General features: G+C 42.2%; 1 long non-coding RNA gene across 1 annotated transcript in view; it reads left to right on the forward strand.

Annotated features, from left to right (window-relative positions):
- LOC132210439 (uncharacterized) overlaps positions 1 to 18,675 on the forward strand; it is a 64,313-nt gene that overhangs the window by 19,930 nt on the left and 25,708 nt on the right. The window contains exon 3 of the long non-coding RNA XR_009446553.1: positions 12,990 to 13,095. This is a non-coding gene — a long non-coding RNA (uncharacterized LOC132210439). The remainder of the gene's footprint in view (positions 1 to 12,989; positions 13,096 to 18,675) is intronic.

The following is an 18,675-nucleotide window of genomic DNA, read 5'->3' on the forward strand; positions in this document are numbered from 1 at the left end:
TCCATGCACGAGTTAGCTCCACTATCCCTTATTGGCCCTACCCTCACTCTGGCCATGCTTTAGTTCCTCACATAAGTGTAGAATGCCTTGTGGTTTTCCTTGATCCTACCCGCCAAGGTTTTCTCATACCCCCTTCTAGCTTTTTAAATTGATGTCCTTCTATATTGGAGTGCATTGAAAAGAGGGAGAGTTGGTCATGTCATTTTGCTGCGAGTTGGTGATTCTGTATCCTGGTGGCGGGTTTCCTGCCCATCTGTCCTATGTAGTGTTTCTTGCGACTGCTGCACAGTATTTTGTGTATCACGTTTGTCCTGCTCATTGTTGGTATGGGGTCTTTCGTCTTTGAGAGTAACTGGTGAACTGTGCTGTTGGTTCGGGTGCTATCATTATTCCAAGAGGCTGTAGGAGTTTTTTTTATCTAGTTCCGATGTGTTTCTGATAGAGGGTGGGGTAGCCCGTGTGGTGGGGCGAACAGTGTCTTCTTGGTGTTGCTTATTTTCCAAGCATCAGTGGATGAAGCTGTTAGGACATACATTGTTCGTAAAGGCTTTGTATAGGTGTTTTTGAGAGGCTTTGGGGTGTTGCAGTGTGTTGTTGCTTGTTTAAACAGAGTCTTGACACAACTCTGTTTGTGGATGTTGCGGTGGTTACTGTTGTAATTCACAATTTGGTCTATGTGTGTAGTGTTTCTGTATACACTAGTAAGGAATTCACCATTGATCATTCGTTCCACCATTATGTCTGGAAATGGGAGTTGATTGTTCTCTTCCTTCCTGGCGAACTTGATCCTGGTGAATATGCTGTTAATAAGGTGGTGTATTTTTTACTAACTTTTTATTTGTGCTTATACACTAAAGAAATTACAACGGGCAGGCCAATGAACAAGAACAGACTTCCTAAAAATGAAACCTGATGGCTCAAACACCACCTCCCCCCCCGCCGATTCTATGGACTACCCAAGGTACACAAACTGGACATGCTCCTCAGACCCACAGTTGCCCTGCTGGACACACCGACACACAGGCTAGGCAAAGAGTTACAACAAAGACTGAAACACCTCCCCAGTGGATTGACTCACTCCATACACTCAGCACAGGAATTCCTGAATAACATCAGAACGTAAAAATCAACAAGGAGGAAATGACCTCTTTCGAAGTTACAGCAGTATTCACCTCTACTGACATGACTCTAGCAAAGGAGACACTAGCCACATTACTAGGTAATCAGAAAACACAAACCTCCAATGAAATCATCAGCAAGGACATCATGCTAAAATTACTGACCTATCCTTACCATGCACTTCATCTTCAGTGATCAGGTGTATGAACAAATTAATGGGATACTCATGGGTTCACGCAGCTTGGGCTTCATAGCAGAAGCTGTTATTGCAAAGACTTGAATGCACAGCTCTCCCCCCAGATTCAGCCTAAACCATGGGTTAGGTACGTGGACGTTACTTTCATGATCATTAGATGAGCAAAGTTGGAAGAAAAAATGACATGAAGACAACTAATAGCTCAAGCCTAACATAGACACTCATAGGAATGCTCGAGGCACGGTTCTCCACCCGTAATGCAATCGACAAACATATAGAATTGGATTCTACATACAAACCCAAACAGATCAAAAACCAGAAATGACACTATTCACCATAATGAATCAAACAGTATAAATTCCAAGTGGAATAGAACACATTGCTTCATTGGAGGCCTCACTGATGACGTCTCCTAGAATGATAATGAAACATCTGAACGAAAAGCCAGCTCGGCGAGCAGATCAACAACCCTGATGATGTCTAAGGTCTTTTGTGACTAGAAGCTGGTACCCAGTATTATACCACAGGGTTCAGTACTTGGCCCCATTCTGTTTGTAGTACATTAATGATCTAGACGTGAATATTAGAAGTATGGTCAATAAGTCTGCAGATGATTCAAAGCTTGGTGGTGTGGTACATAGCGAGGAGGAAAGCATTAGTCCACAAGATGATATAGACAGACTGGTCAGATGGCTTGAATAATGGCAAAAGGAATTTGGTCCTGAAAGTGTAAGATGTATTTTGGGAGGACTGACAATGTGAGGGAACCCATATGAAATATAGAAGATCAGAGTGACATGTGTGCATCTCCACAGATCCTTGAAGGCAGTGGTTAAAAAAACACAGGAAGTAATTGCTTTCACTAGTCAAGGCATTGATTACAAAATGTGGTGAAATACTCCCTGCTTTTCTGGATGGGTGTAGCTCCAGGAACACGTTAGAAGCTTGACACCATCTAGGACAAAGCAACCTACTTGATTGACATCACATCTACAAACATTCACTCCCTTCACCACCAATTCTCAGCAGCAGCATTGTGTACTATCTACAAGGTGTTCTGCAGAAATTCATCAAGGCTCCTTGGATACCTTCCAAACTTTTGATCACTTCTATGCAGAGGACAAGAGCAGCAGATATATGGGACCATCACCTGCAAGTTCCTCTTGAAGCTACAAACCACCTTGACTTGAAAATATGTCCGTCAGTGTCATTGGATCAAAATCATTGGATCAACATCCTGCTATTACCTCTCTAACAGCATTATTTGTATGCTATGCCAAATAGATTGCAACGGTTTATGAAGGAAGTTCACCACCACCTTCTCAAGGCCAAGTAGGCATCGGGAATGGATGCTGATCCAGCCAGAGATGCCCATGCCTCACACGTGAATGAAAGAAACAAAAGCAAAGAGGTTACGAAGGAGCTCTATACAACATTAGACCACAGCTAGAGTTCTGACGGTTGTTTGGATTGCCACACTATCGGAAGGATGTGATTGCACGAGAAGCTACAGAGGACTTTCACCAGAATGTTGCTTGGGCTTGAGCAATTCGGCTACGAAGAAAGACTAGATAGTTTGGGATAACAAGGCATAGAGCTGGATGACCGCAGCAGGCCTAGCAACATCAGAGGAGCAGGAAAGCTGACGTTTCAGGCCAACACCCTCCTTCAGAAATGGGGAAGGGGATTCTGAAATAATTAGGAAGAGAGGGAAATAAATAGGGAAGAGGCAGATAGAAGATGGATAGAGCAGAAGGTAGGTGGAAAGGAGACAGACAAGTCAGAGCTGGGGATGGAGCCAGTAAAGGTGAGTGCAGGTGGAGAGTTAGGGAGGGGTTAGATCAGTCCAGGGAGGACAGACAGGTCAAGGAGGTAGGATGGTGGTGGGGCTTGAGGTGGGAGGAGGGGATAGGTAGGAGGAAGGACAAGCTGGGCTGGTGTTAGGATGCAGTAGTGGGAGGGGAGATTTTGAAGTTTGTGAAGTCCACATTGATACCTTGAGGCTGCAGGGTTCCCAAGTGAAATATGAGGTACTGTTCCTGAAACCTTCGGGTGGCATCATTGTGGCACTTCAGGAGGCCCAGGATGGACATGCCGTCTGAGGAATGGGAGGGGGGAGTTGAAATGGAACTATAACAACCAAAACAGAATCCCCCTCGTCCTCACGTACCATCCCACCAACCTCCAGATCCAACGCATCATCCTCCAACACTTCCGCCATCTGCAGTCCAACCCCACCACCAAAGATATTTTTCCCTCCCCACCCTGATCTGCTTTCCGGAGTGACCACTCTCTCCATGACTGTCTTATCTGCTCCACACTCCCCTCCAACCCCACCACACCCTGCACCTTCCCCTGCAACCGCAGGAAGTGCTACACTTGCCCCCACACCACCTCCTTCACCCCCATCCCAGGCCCCACAATGACTTTCCACATCAAGCTGATGTTCACCTGCACATCTGCCAATGTGATATACTGCATCCGCTGTTCCCGTTGTGGCCTCCTCTATGTTGGGGAACCAAGCAGAGGCTTGGGGACCTCTTTGCGGAACACCTACACTTGGTTCACAATAAAAAACTGCACCTCCCAGTTGCGAACCTTTTCAACTCCCCTCCCATTTCTCAGAAGACATGCCCATCATGGGCTTCCTGCAGTGCCACAATGATGCCACCCGAAGGTTGCAGGAACAGCAACTCATATTCCACTTGGGAACCCTGCCGCCCAATGGTATCAATGTGGATTTCACAAGCTTCAAAATCTCCCGTCCCCCTACCACATCCCAAAACTAGCCTAGCTTGTCCCCGTCTGCCTATCCTATCCTTTCTCCCACCTATCCCCTCCTCCCAACTCAAGCCCCTTCCCATCTCTAACCTACCCGCCTCATCCCGCCCCCTTGACCCGTCCACCCTCCCTGGACTGACCTATCCCCTCCCTAGCTCCCCACCTACACTCAACTTTAGTGGCCCCATCCCTGTCTTCTTGACATGCCTGTCCCCTCTCCACCTACCTTCTCCTCTATCCGCCTCCCCATCTCTCTCTATTTATTTCAGAACGCCCTTCCCCTCCCCCTTTCTGAAGAAGGTCTAGGCCTGAAATGTCAGCTTTCCTGCTTCTCTGATGTGGCTTGGCCTGCTGTGTTCATACAAAGATAACTGTCTGGTTTTCTGATGCTGCACTGATAGCCAGACAGAATAGAGCTCAGAAGATACACAATTTTATCCCTTGTTTTACTTAAGAATCTGAGGTACAATTTATCTGGTTGAGGGATTTATCATTTTTCAGGATCTTATTGTTTGCTCCCTCACAATGACCATCTCATCTGATGTTTCACTGTGGTCTTCCTTATTAACAATGTCTGTTTTTATCTCCCGTTTATATAAATCAGATATGTCTGCCAACATATATTTCTGATGTAGTACCTTGTTTTTCCAGTTAACTGTTGTATATAGTTCTAAAAAGGTTAATACTTAAGATATCTAACACATCACTGGCTATGTTGAGGCTGCATGGATTTGTAGAGAACAGATGGAATCTTAAAGGAGTGATTCCAACATCTCATCCTCGTCAAAGTCTCAGTAGCAATGTTTCTCATATTAATGTCACAGTTGCTGGCATTCTAACTGTCTTGTTAAAGACAAGAGGCTCTTCTCAAGAAACAGGAAGTGGTGTCGCTTCACTGCATTCGACCAAGTAGACCCTGTTGTTCCCTACGCTTCAAGAGAATGATAGCAACAACCTTTATCATCATCAGCAGCTCATACATTATAGTCAGTACCCATACAACACTAATGTGTAATTAACCTACAAAGCTGAGTAACAACAGGAAGGCCCACCGCTATCATTGCTGTTTTTTAAGGCATCAACAGCTTTCGGCTTCAAAGCTGGGTTAATTTCTACAGACTGACTGAGTTGATGGAAGGTTGATGGTTTGCTGGCTTTCTGGAAGTGGTCCCACAATAGAGAGAGGTTTTCTGTTTGCTTACATGTGACCCTCTATGTATTTCACTCTCTCGCCAATGAAGTTATGACTGGAATAAGTGATAATTGGAATTGCAGATGCTGTAGAATCCAAAATAACAAAGCGTGGAGCTGGATGAACACAGCAGGCCAAGCAGCATCTAAGGAGCCCAAAAGCTGACGTTTCAGGCCTAGACCCTCTCTGATAAAGGTGCACCTGAGATGCTGCTTGGCCTGCTGTGTTCATCCAGCTCCACACTTTGTTATCTTATGACTGGAATAAATTGTTTTTTCACTCATCGGTTGTGTCTGTGTTCTCCTTGCAGCACAGGTAAAGGGTGCTGACATACTTCAAACTGTGGACACTCTGTCTGTTCCTGTTGTTGCTGCTGACGATGTCCCTGTCAGATGCAGCCGAAATTCTGAACAATGTTTTGGCTCTCGTTGTTCACCAGTAAGTGTAATTGAAACAGGTCTGACCTGACCAGTTCTGTAAACTGGTGGTTGTGCTCAATCTTCGGTAAATTAGAGAACACTTGTATATCGCATTAAGGTTTCTGGTCAAATCATTTGCTATACCAAACCATCACCCCACCAACTCTCTCAGCTGTGGAATGAGAAGGATGCTAATGAGAAGCAACAAGGAAGTCATAGTGCACAGCTGGAGGAGGAGAAGGCAGAAAAGGGCTCTCAGCAGAAGATTTTATTCCACTATTGTCTTCCACAAACATTTTTTCTGTTCCTTCCCAAACCAGGAGCAATTTGTGCATAATCAGCACTTTAACAAAGGAGCATGTTCCCACTACCTCATGACTTCACTCTGCAGCCAAGCACATGTGACCAGCTGGTTAACTATGACAGCCATTAAACCAACCAGCAGCATGCTGACACAACAGGTTCAGAAAAGATTTACAAGGAGTATGAGGTTGTGAGCTATAGGGAGTGGATGAATAGGCTAGATCTTTTCTCCCCTGAAGCATTGGAGGCTGATGGGAGACCTTTATAGAGGTTTATAGAATCATGAGGACCATGGATAGAGTGAATAGCCAAGGTCTTTTCCACATGGTAGGGGAGTTATAAAAGCTAGAGGACACAGGATTAAGGTGAGAGGGGAAAAGTTCAAAAGGGACCTGAACAGCAACTTTTTCATGCAAATGGTGATGTGTATATGAAAGGGTGAATGTGTATAAGCTGCCAAAGGACTGGTAGAGGCTGATACAGTCAGAACATTTAAAAGGCATCTGGCTGGCTATGTGAATAGGAAATTCTGTATATGCACTGTACAAATCAATGTCTATGTTCTGGAGGAGCTCTACTTGGCCAGGTATGCATTCTAGATGGTGACATTGTTGACATTCTGACAGTCAAGAGGGCACAGACCTTGCCGATAAGAGGTGCTGTGGAAGGGGAGATGATGGACTAGTGGCATTATCACTGGACATTAAATCCAAAGAACTGGCAATGCTCTAAGCACCTATGTTCAAATCCCGCCTTGGCAGATGGTGGAATTTGATTTCAATGAAAATTTGGAATATAGATTCAACCGATGATTAAACTGTTGCTGATTGTTTGGGAGAAAAACCTATCCAGTTCATTAATGCCCAATCTCGCCTGATCTCAGAAGTTAAGCAGACTCAGACTTGACTAGTACTTGGATGGAAGACTGCCTCGGACTATTACGTGCAGAAGACTTTTGGGTGGCACGGTGGCTCTGTGGTTAGCTCTGTTGCCTCACAGCGCCAGGGAAGTGGGTTCGATTCCACCCTCGGGTGACTGCCTGTGTGGAGTTTGCACGTTCTTGCTGAGTTTGCGTGGGTTTCTGCTGGGTGCTCCTGTTTCCTCCCACAGTTCAAAGATTTGCAGGTTAGGAGGATTTGCCATGCTAAATGCCCATAGTATTCAGAGGTGAGGTGGATTATCCATCGGAAATGCAGGGTTTTAGAGAGACGGTAGGGGGCTAAGGGGTGTGGGTGCATGAGTGGGGTGCTCCTTGGAGGGGCAGTTTGAACTTGATGGGCTGAATGGCCTGTTTCTGCACTGTAGGGATTTTATGAATAACTATGATGATGCTGTTGAGACATTGAGCTTTATACTCGATTATGTGTTAACAGTGAGCTTTAACACTTTCACGGTGACACCCAAGCCCCAGTATAAACAGTCTGCGCTTATGTAGATTACTAACCAATGTGATGACTCAGCCCACAGCAGGTTTAACATGTAAAACTAGACAGGATCTCACAAGCTGGTCTCTAATTCCAGTAGTGTCTTGTCTGCAACTGCCACTGACAAATAAATAGGACAAATTCCAGAATCAAACGGGGCCTCTTCCATGTTAGTTTAGAGAGCATGTTAATTTTGCTAGAAAGGTCAAGTGCGTAAAGCACTAGCTAAATTCCCTGCCTACACGAACGGTATAATTACAATTCCAGCCATTAATGCAAAGGGGTGTGTGGAAGGCATTAATGATGGAAATGGAAAATTCACTGAAACTTACTGAAATATTAATCATTGGGAACAATTAAAGGGGAGTGTCTGAATAAGACAAAAAAAATCAGTAAGCATTTGAAGACATTCTGAGGCATTTCACCTGATCAGAAGCATTTACCAAGACCGAAGAAACAGAGAATTAAGCAATTGTAGGCAAAAGTTAAAATATGGAAACCCCATATGTTGGCATTACCCTGTAAACAAATCCTGGTTGAGCACAGAAATTGAACCCCTATGTAACAACTGGCTGGGATCAAGCAAGGTGCCAAAGTCAGGGTTTATTCTCTATCATGTCATCATGGCATTTCAACAAATTTGTATCACAGTCTCATGGAAATATAGCAGTTCACAGATGATAGTATTTGTCCTTGCATCTGTCAGTCTTATGCTGCATTGTGTCCTTGCAGTAACTTGCAAAGGTCTTCTCTGTTGATGCAGACTTTGAGAAGAGAGTTCTCAATGGTTAATGACAAGTAGATATGTCAGTATCTACAGAATTGCAAAGGAGCACAAGAGTTCTCCAAGATGTACGTGTATGGCACCTACCAAAGTAGTGGCGCACACTTTCAGTTCGTGAATTCGTTCAACATGGAAATGATGCCCTTCCTTTTGAGGAACTGTGCAACATTTTGATATAACCCCTCGGCGTTGCAGTCATTAGTACCTTGCACTGTGGAAAGCCTAGTTTGTTTCAGAGTCCTACTGCCCAGGTTGCAGTACTGAGCTCATCATTGGAGGCCTGAAATAAATTGGTGCGACCTGACACAGATGGCATCAGTTATTATGTTTGTGGGTGGATGACTGAGAGATCCCACAAAATCACCCATTGCACCCTGGAAGAAGCCAGTCACACTGAAGTCTAAAGTAGCTGTCACCTTTAGAGCAACCCAGAGAGGATGGTCCCCCACTCCTGCAGGTCTCTGGGTCTGATCCAACTGCTGGCATTAATCCATCACAATGTTCCATGAAGTATGGAATTTGTGTTGACACTGCATCATGCTCATCCTGAGGAAGTGCAAGTGAATGAGTAACACAGGTACTGTGATTGTTCTATGTTCTGTGAGTCCTTTCCACCCCAGCCCATATTATTAAACCCACAGTACAGTTTACAGGAACACTGCTCTGTGCCCCACACAGTTGGAAGTGGTACAAATGTGGTGTTGGTTGCAGCCAGTATCTACCATCTTTTAAAGTTAGGGTGATAACCTGTGCTTCACTGAGATTTCACTGTGCAATTTGCAAAGGTCAGTGACATGATGGACACTGCCTGTGACAAGCATTTGAACCCTAAAAACTTTCAGACTTCATGTATTTGACATCTCAATGATTTGACTGCAAATGAAAGGTAGCTGCAATTTGTAACTGCATGATTAATGCCTTTGCCCCTTCATTGCCTTCCTGTTCAGCAGAGTTGGAGCCTGCACTTTTGCCTATCAAAGTGACAGTTTGCACTGATTCTGCACACCTTGGGAACCAGAGAATGTACTGTATTTAAGTTTCCAGAAGGCATTTAATAAGAAGACACAAAATTACTGTGGAAAATAGAAGCTCATAATGTAATGGGTAGCATGGATAGAAAATTGACTTTCTAATAGGAAACCGATATTAGGCATAAATGGATATTTTCTGTTTGGAAAGATATAACGGGTGGTATGTCCCAGATAAGCACAGGGGTTTCAATTTTTAAAATTTATCTAAATAACTTAGATAAAGTGATTGAAGGTATGGTTGCTAAATTTTCTAATGATACAAAGATAGATAAGGAAGTGTGAGTGATAATGGGAACTGCAGATGCTGGAGAATCCAAGATAATAAAATGTGAGGCTGCTGGGCCTGCTGTGTTCATCCAGCCTCGCATTTTATTATCTTAGTTAAGGAAGTTGTGAAGAGGGTAGAAAGGATTTAGTTAGGCTGAGTGAGTGCACAAAGATCTGGTAAATAAAGAATAAAACGGGAAAATGTGTAATTGGTCATTTTAGCAGGATGAATAAAAAAGAAACACATTATCTAAACGGTAAGGGACTGCAGAGTTCTGTGATGAAAGGGGATTAAATTTTCATTGTACAAGAAATGCAACATGTTAATATGCAAATATAGGAAGTAATTTTGACAGACTGTAATGTGTTACCCTATTGCAAGGAAATTGAAAACAGAACTAGAATGCTATACAAGGCATTTTTTGAAACCACATCTGAAATACTGTATACAGTATTAAGCTCACTATTTAAGGAAGATGTAAGAGCATAGGAGAAGGCTCCTTGTGGTATGACTGTGAGGTCAAATGGTACACTTTATTTCACCATTGCTCTGGTCACCACAGAGAATGGAAAAATAACCAGGACATTTTCTTGCAATGATTCTGTCATTTTAATCTCAACTAGACTTGACATGATAGCTTTCACTGTTGCCAAATCATTCCCCAGATGTAAATCAGATCAATCTACAGATAATTTCTCGACTATCTTAATTACCAATAGTCAAGACAACAAGTCACTGTCCAACTGGACTTTGTTCAGTGGAACTGGGATGCGGTCTCCACGCATCCCATTTTAACTTCCATTGAACCCTCTTCGGAAAACAGAATCTTTCTCCAGCGAGAGGGCTTGATTTGGCCTTTGTTTCTTAGCAGTATTGTTCAGGACTTGGATGTGCCATTTGAAGAAAAAGGAGTTGCCTTCACTTTTGGACAAGGATGCTTCCTGTTAGTCACCCCCGCCAATGTATTATTGCACTGCAATATTTGCCTTCAGTCTCCTATTTGTACTTAGAGCTACAATCTGATCCATTGTTATTTTCTTTGGAGTTTGCATTTTTGGGCTGAATCTTATGAGTTCCAATAAGTCCCATGGGTTTCCACTTCAACCTTTAGCCTTCTGAACAAATGTTTCACCCATCGTTACAATAGAAACACACTTTGGCTTCCAATTTTCGCCTCTACTCTCAGTATTTTCCCCCTGATCTGAGCATGAGACTATAGGGCATTCCCAGCTATCTATTCTTCACCTTGGCTACTTGCCTTCCTTTCACATTCCTATTTCCTATCCCTTTTGAGTTTGATAGTGATGGAAAAATAGATTGATTTTTATGGATTAGTTCATAATTGCCAGCCATTATTGTTGCCTGTTTAGTCATTCTAACCTTTTGCTCTTCAACGTGCATTCTTATTATGAAAAATGGTGAGTTTTTCTCTTCCAAGAATGATCTGTTAAGGCTGTTTCCTTAAATTCTGTAACCCTTACCTAAATGCCTGATGTACTGACCTGCGGCTAGCTAATATAAACAGTGGCATAATCCCAAGAAACCTCTTCTATAGTGAATATAAATTTCCTGTGCTTTACCTGTCAACTTACTCTGCATGAAAAAGGTATTTTTCTTTTCCTCAATTCATTTGTCCAGCCATTTTCTCAAATGAAATGAAGAAATGCCTTCATTTCTAGCCATTTTTTCAAATGAAATGAAAAAAATTCCTCCATTTCTATTTTCTGAAATGTTGACAGAATCAGAAATCAAATTTCCACTCTTACTGGATCTCAAGTAATGACTCTCATTCCCCCACAAGAACCTGCATTAGCATCTGATGTTTTCTATTTCAACTATGTCATTTTTAAAATTTATATTCATATCCCCTCACTTGATCTTTGTCAATCTAATTTTAATTCCCGAGTCCTGTCTTCTTAATTCTAACTTCCTTTTATATTTTTCTTCCATCTCTATTTTCTTCTTTCTTTTCCTCAGGCTCAAGCTGTTTAATATTTACAGAATATCACCTGATTCTGTTGTTTCACTACCCGGTGTACTGGGTATCTCTTGTGTATTTCCTCTCAACCCAAATATAGTGCTAACACCTCAATTATATTTGCCTTTTTAGGTCTGCCAGGCAATGTTCTCTTCAGTTTAGCCACCAATTCAATCAACCTGATGCTTTGAAGGCTCCCTTAAGACTATCAGGGCTAATTCTGCCACCTGCAGGAAATTCTTTCCCACTTCCAATATCAAGTCTCACATGCAATCCAGAATCCAATGTTTCCTTCATCTCTATTATTTACCAATACCACACCCAAACCCTCATAGGCTCTGTTCCAAATTTGATCTCAGTTAAGTCCCCAATCTTTGTCAAACCTCAGTGAAAACAAATCCCCACTATTCCGGCCATTGTGTCAAGAGTTAACGATATCGTAAAAGCATTCAAAATTCTCCAATATACTTATCTTTTTCTACTCTGTAGACAGAAAGCATGGACCAGGATTCTGTATTTAACAAGAATCACTATTTCTTACAAAAAATGCACATTCTGGTTGGACTGTCAACATACAACATTATTGGTTAAAACTTTAATCCCTACGTGCACATACAAACAGACACAGACAAGGCACAAAAAAAAATTACATCATAGGTGGAGGTAATAGATGGGAAGGTAGTTCAAGGCTCCCTTTTACAGGGTTCACTAAGGCGATGCTTTTGCTTTACTAGGACTTGCAGTTCCTCAAACAATCCTCAATTTCTTCCCCAGGTACCTTCCCTTGCTTATTGGGGTCACAGTAAATGGTTCACGACTTATGAAGTCTCTGACTTAAGCAATAGCTTACAGAAACTCATAAAGGCTTTCTTTTTGCTTAAGGTGCTTTATAGCAAAGAAAAGAACACATCTCCCCTTTTTAGAGGTCTGGAGGCTTCTGGCTATTTTCTTCTCATCGTTAAGTTGTTCAGCTACCTAGGAGCCAATCATATAGTTGTCTGTAGGCAGACGCCTTTGTCAATGACAACTAGTCACCACTCCACAGACCAATCAGTGACTTGTTGCTGGCCAGATTTCCCTTTGTACACACCTTCTGGTCATGTTTCATCTGCAAATAAATATCCTTCACTGGTTGAATAAACAACAGTATAAACAATACATAAAATTAGTGTGAGTAGCTTGCTTTTAAACAATGCTGCAAACACTTGCACAATCTGTGGTATAAAGCCAGTCTTTTTTTCTCATTTCAGTCCACAATCAAAAATCTAAAAATGAAGATACATTCTTTACAAGGAAATGATGGATAAGCTGGCTTATATCCCTTGGTGATTAGTAGAGTAAGATGCAACATGTACCATCCAGAGGGGTCCTTGGACAGTGTGCATGTGGAAAGGTTGTCACTTCATGTTGGAAAAGCTAAAACTGAGGACACTATTTCAAAATAAGGGGTTGCTCATTTAAGGAAAGGATGAGGAGTTTATTTTTTTCTCACAGTTGTTACACTTTGGAATTCCTTTCCTCAAAAAGTGGTGGAAGCAGTCTTCAGATTCTGACTTGAGGTGCTTTTCAGATTCCTGATGAAAGGTGAAGAATTACCAAGGTAAGTGGAAATATGATCAGCCATGAACTTATTGAATGGTAGAGCTAGCTAAGTGTTTTATACTTGCTCCCAAATTGTGTGTTCAGATTTACAATATACTGGACTACAACTAAACCGATCCTCTTATTTCTGGGACAAATGCACAAGCACCAACGACTTGCAGAATGCAGGTGGCAAGCATTTTCTCAGCAGAACTCTGAGATTACATATTCCACTGCAGAAATGGTATTGCAATACGCACATGCTAAGAACATACAGAGCCAGAGGGAAAAACAGCAGTAATAACGTTAAATTCACAAGACACTTCCATCAGTAGAATATCTCATTAGTGTTGTACACTACGTGGGATTTTTGAAAGCACTCTGAGTTCCAATATACACTATCAGCAGAGGAGGATGACATTTCATGTTTTCCCAGTAAATAACAAAATTAATTTATCAGTGAAGTTCAAAAAGAAACAAAGAAAATTCAGTCTCCAAGAAATAACACCTAAATTAGGCTGTGAAAAACTAATCATATTTGCAGTGCTGTTCAGTTTTCAGATACTAGTAATCACCAATTTCTTCACCTCATCTCATTTTTAAGTCACAAAATATGTGTATATTTTTCTATGCATGTTTTGTAGAATGTGCGATGCAATGATACTATCCTACTGTCTCTAACCATTATTCTGGAGATCTTCAATGTTCCAAATGCATTATGCGTACTAATATTTTACACTGGTAATACAGTGAAGTTCAATTAATATGGGGAAAGTTAGAAAGCATTGTCATCTCTTGTAAGTGGAAAAAAATTGCATTGATGTCTTTATGATGTTGCTGCTGTTTATTTCTGGCAGACACCTCGAGGGGGGAAAAATAAGTTAAGAATCTCAGGAATTTGCTGATGGTGACAAGTAAAGCAATGGTTCAGAAAGGGCCAGTTAGACTGGTAAAAAAGTGGAATATATCAAGAACCAGTCTGTCAACTATCCAAAAGATTTCAAGCATGAGGTTAGTGAAGTGGGTTGGTTTTATCACAAATAACTCCAGAGATGTGCCTTACACTTCCCAGCGCTGTGAAATTAGCTAGTGAATTGCTAAACGTGAGCTGCTATCTCCAACAAAAACCTTGCCAAGGAATCCTTAGACCAAATGGAAAGACATGGTCAATCTGGTCAATTCTAGCACTCTGACCACTTGCTATTGAAATAAGTTCAATGATCTTCACCAGGTCGTGAAGGGGATAATTGAGCCTGTCTGATTTTTGAAGAATTTGCAATAGGGAGCATGTCTTCCCTTAAGTGGCCTCTCCTCATACCCTATTAAAGTGATTGAATTACTTACTATCAGAGCAATGTCATCTCTTTAAATATTTATTGTCTCCTAGTGTGCTACTTAGACATGCTCAAGAGTATTACGCAAATAGGCTTAGACCAAACAATTGAAAGCTACTCGTACTTCACTGATCAGCTGGAAGTGATGGCCATTTGAAAAAGGAAAGAAGGAAAAATATGCCATTGTGGGGATCAGGTTCTGGAAACTCTTTGTCTGATCAAGTGACTCTAGTTATCTGCCAGGGTGAGGCGCATTATGCATGAGGAAGTGTGTGCCAAATACCTGACACACTACTTGTCCTGCGCAGCAATGCTACATTCATTGATAACAATGTGGAGCTGGATGAACACAGCAGGCCAAGCAGCATCTCGGGAGCACAAAAGCTGACGTTTCGAGCCTAGACCCTTCATCAGAGAGGGGGATGGGGAGAGGGAACTGGAATAAATAGGGAGAGAGGGGGAGGCAGACCGAAGATGGAGAGAAAAGAAGATAGGTGGAGAGGAGAGTATAGGTGGGGAGGTAGGGAGGGGATAGGTCAGTCCAGGGAAGACGGACAGTTCAAGGAGGTGGGATGAGGTGGTAGGTAGGAAATGGAGGTGCGGCTTGGGGTGGGAGGAAGGGATGGGTGAGAGGAAGAACCGGTTAGGGAGGCAGAGACAGGCTGGGCTGGTTTTGGGATTCAGTGGGGGGAGGGGATGAGCTGGGCTGGTTGTGTGATGCAGTGGGGGGAGGGGACGAACTGGGCTGGTTTTGGGATGCGGTGGGGGAAGGGATTCGTTGATTTTTTTTTTGTTTGAAGAACTTTAGTTTTGGGAAATTCCACTGGAAACCCCAGAGGTGCGAAACACAGCACTTAAACAATCAGTCCAAAAATTCAAGAAGTGTCAGAAGGAGGAAGCAAGTGTATGTTTATGAAATGGCTACAGTTCAACTGAATACACTTCCTTTAATGATGGTACTCTTTAAGTTAACTTCTGTTTACTTACTATTGTCCAGCTCCCCCTGACATTTCATATTCTTGGGCGTGATTTACATCTGATGTGGTATGCCAGAAAATGTTGCGTTGGAAGGTACTGGTGGCAAACTAACATTGCAGTTAGTTCACGCTTTGACTGAGGTCTGCCAGGAAGTAAGACTGAAAACCAGTCCAACCTGTCTCTGCCTCCCTAACCGGTTTTTCCTCTCGCCCATCCCTTCCTCCCACCCCAAGCCGCACCCCCATCTACCTACTAACCTCATCCCACCTCCTTGACCTGTCTGTCTTCCCTGGACTGACCTATCCCCTCCCTACCTCCCCACCTATACTCTCCTCTCCACCTATTTCCTTTTCTCTCCATCTTCGGTCCGCCTCCCCCTCTCTCCCTATTTATTCCAGAACCCTCACCCCATCCCCCTCTCTGATGAAGGGTCTAGGCCCGAAACTTCAGCTTTTGTGCTCCTGAGATGCTGCTTGGCCTGCTGTGTTCATCCAGCCTCACATTTTATTCTCTGGTACTCATTGTAGATGGGATTCCAGTGTGATAGATCTCTACGCTTCTCCTACCTCCCACTCATCCTGATTACTGCTCAAAATCAAGTAAATAGCAGTGGAAAAATCCAAATTCAAATGGAGGTTTCTTTTTCTTCCACTTGTTATTCTTTCCAGAATTGTCCTTAGTTCTGTTTGTGCATAGTAAAGAATTTCACTACCATGTACGGTCACTGAGCAGCAGGAACTTACAAAGCAAACAAAGTTGAACTGTATGAGTACATGTTGTGAGACCCTGTACCACTGATAAAAGCATTGAGAAGAATCAGAAGGTTGTAGTTTAAGGGAATACGATGATGAAATTTTCAGCTGCATTCTTCCCTGTTTTTTTGAAAGGCTTGCTCAGGAAATTTAACTCTGCTCCATTTTCTCTTCTGAGAATGTAAACTGTGGCTGAAATTGCTTTCACCAAAATGTTCAGCCTAAAAGTACTGCTTGCACTATTTTTGAATTATTAATAGGCTGTAAACAGCAATGGAATTGATCCTCAAGGCTACATGAACTGTTAATTCTGTGCTGTACCTTCCTATGCTGCTCCCAAATGCAGTGTTATTCGGTGAATGTAATTTACTGGAACTAAACATTCAACTACACGTTCACCTGCCTGAGTCCTTTTTAGATGTGTGTACCTATAAAAATGAAGCTGTCAACTGAGGGATTTCACGTTTTGTTCTCTGACTCTTCACCACAAAATTTCAGATTCAGTGTGAATGCTGCAGGATCGGTGATTTAGGATTTTCTCTAGGTTGTTTCAGTTAGCACTCAATATCAGGTCTTTTGTGGTCAAGGTCAACTTGAGGTTACTGGCATCCTTCCAGCAAATTGTACACCACTTCTGATTCCTTTTATAAGTGAAGAGAAGGAAATGTTTGCAAAGGCAACTGTGATATTACATGTTGTGGGAGGGATAGGCTGCCATTAGGAAGCCTCCAACTGGATGGGAAATTCAGTCAGCTTTTACTATCTTGCCTTGTTCAGTGCAATTGATCATGTTTCAATCAATTTCACCAGGCAAAATCATCTTTTAATTTTTACTCTCTCAGACAGAGTTGTTGACAGAGATAATGGGATAGCTATTGGATGACATATTGCTGTAATTAATATGTACAAATAATATAGGTAGGTGTATTCAGAATCAAAAGCAATAGATCAAAATCTGCAGATGACACCAAATAAAAATATATAGCTAACACCGAGAATTTGACAAGATACAGGAGTCACTAATAGACTTGAAAATGGGCATGTAATTAACAAATGAACATCGATTGTAGGTAAGTGTGAGGAATGAATTTTGGTAGGAAGAATTAGGAGACCATATTGGAAAGCACATGTTTAAAAGGGGTGGATGAACAAAGGGAACTGTAGATACAGAACACTAAAATCAGTTTCGCAGGTTCAAAATGTCATTAGAAAGCAAAAAATGTCCGAACGGTTTATTCTGAAGGGATAGAATTGAAAAGCAAAGAAATGATCTGAAACAGACGTAGAACACTGATTAGGCCACACGTAAGTTCTGGTCTCTTTATATTACATAAAGGATATAAAGGAGTAACTGCAGAAACAATTTATCAGAGCAAAGATGTTATAAGCCAGAGAAATTGAACAGATGGGGACAGTTCTTCCAAGGAAAGAGAATATTAAAGGGTAACCTAATGGACATCTTTAGGAATTAAAACATTTGATGTTTTGGAATTTGGGGTCGCTTTAAAACTGAATTTTCCTAGCACCTCCAGTATAGCATGCAATATTATGCAATTGCTGTTACAGCAGTGAATGGCTTTCCAAATTTTGAGTAAATTAAAACAAAAGGAAGGTACGCGTATGGTCATAAGAATCATCAGAACCACTGAGGTCATGATGATCCACTGAACTAGTGTCAAGGACACATATAGTACCATTTTTACACTGCTATCAATGCAATGTTGGGGAAATAAGCCATTCTGTTCATAGAAGGAATGACAAACTAACGCTCAGATGGAAGTGCTCAAAGGGACAACAATCATTCTGATGTCATGAATAGCTGTGCTGTGGTCCTTGGCTGAAAGGAAACAAATGGGGGATTCACAGCATGAACTACCGACTCCTAGAAATAGGGTATATTAAGTGATCAGGAAGGAGAGCAGTCCTTGCAGAGTTCCTTCAGTGTCTAAGCAGGCCATTCAGCCCATCAAGTTCATATTGACCCTCTGAAGAGCATCCCAGCCAGACCCACACAACAACCCTGTGCAACGTTGCATTTCCCATGGCTAACCCACCAAGCCTGTACATCGCCAGACATTACACACAATTTAGCATGGCCAATCTACCTAACCTGTACATCTTTAGACTGTGGGAGGAACCTGGAGGAAACCTACACAGACATGCAGAGAATGTGCAAACTCCACACAAATGGTAGTCTGAGGACAGAATCAAACTCAGGTCCCTGGCATTGTGAGGCAGCAATACTAACCACTATGCCACTGTGCCAGCCCATTGGGCAATCATTTAGGTGTAGTTATTCCCTCACAAGGGAACTGTCTTTAGATTGAAGATGGACCTGCAGACATTGAAGGAAGACCCAGAGAAAAGTTCTCTAACACTTAAACTGGAGAGTATATTGCTGCATTCTCAGCTTTAATGAGAAGGATATGTTCCATGCCAACAGTCTGTTTGTCCTCTGATATCAGCGACCTATGCACAGTTTTCACAGGCTGTGTAGTGTTCTTTGTCAAATTATCTAATGCATTAGATCTAAAT

This window comes from Stegostoma tigrinum, chromosome 12 (assembly GCF_030684315.1).
Source record: "Stegostoma tigrinum isolate sSteTig4 chromosome 12, sSteTig4.hap1, whole genome shotgun sequence".
NCBI classification, from domain to species: Eukaryota; Metazoa; Chordata; class Chondrichthyes; order Orectolobiformes; family Stegostomatidae; genus Stegostoma; species Stegostoma tigrinum.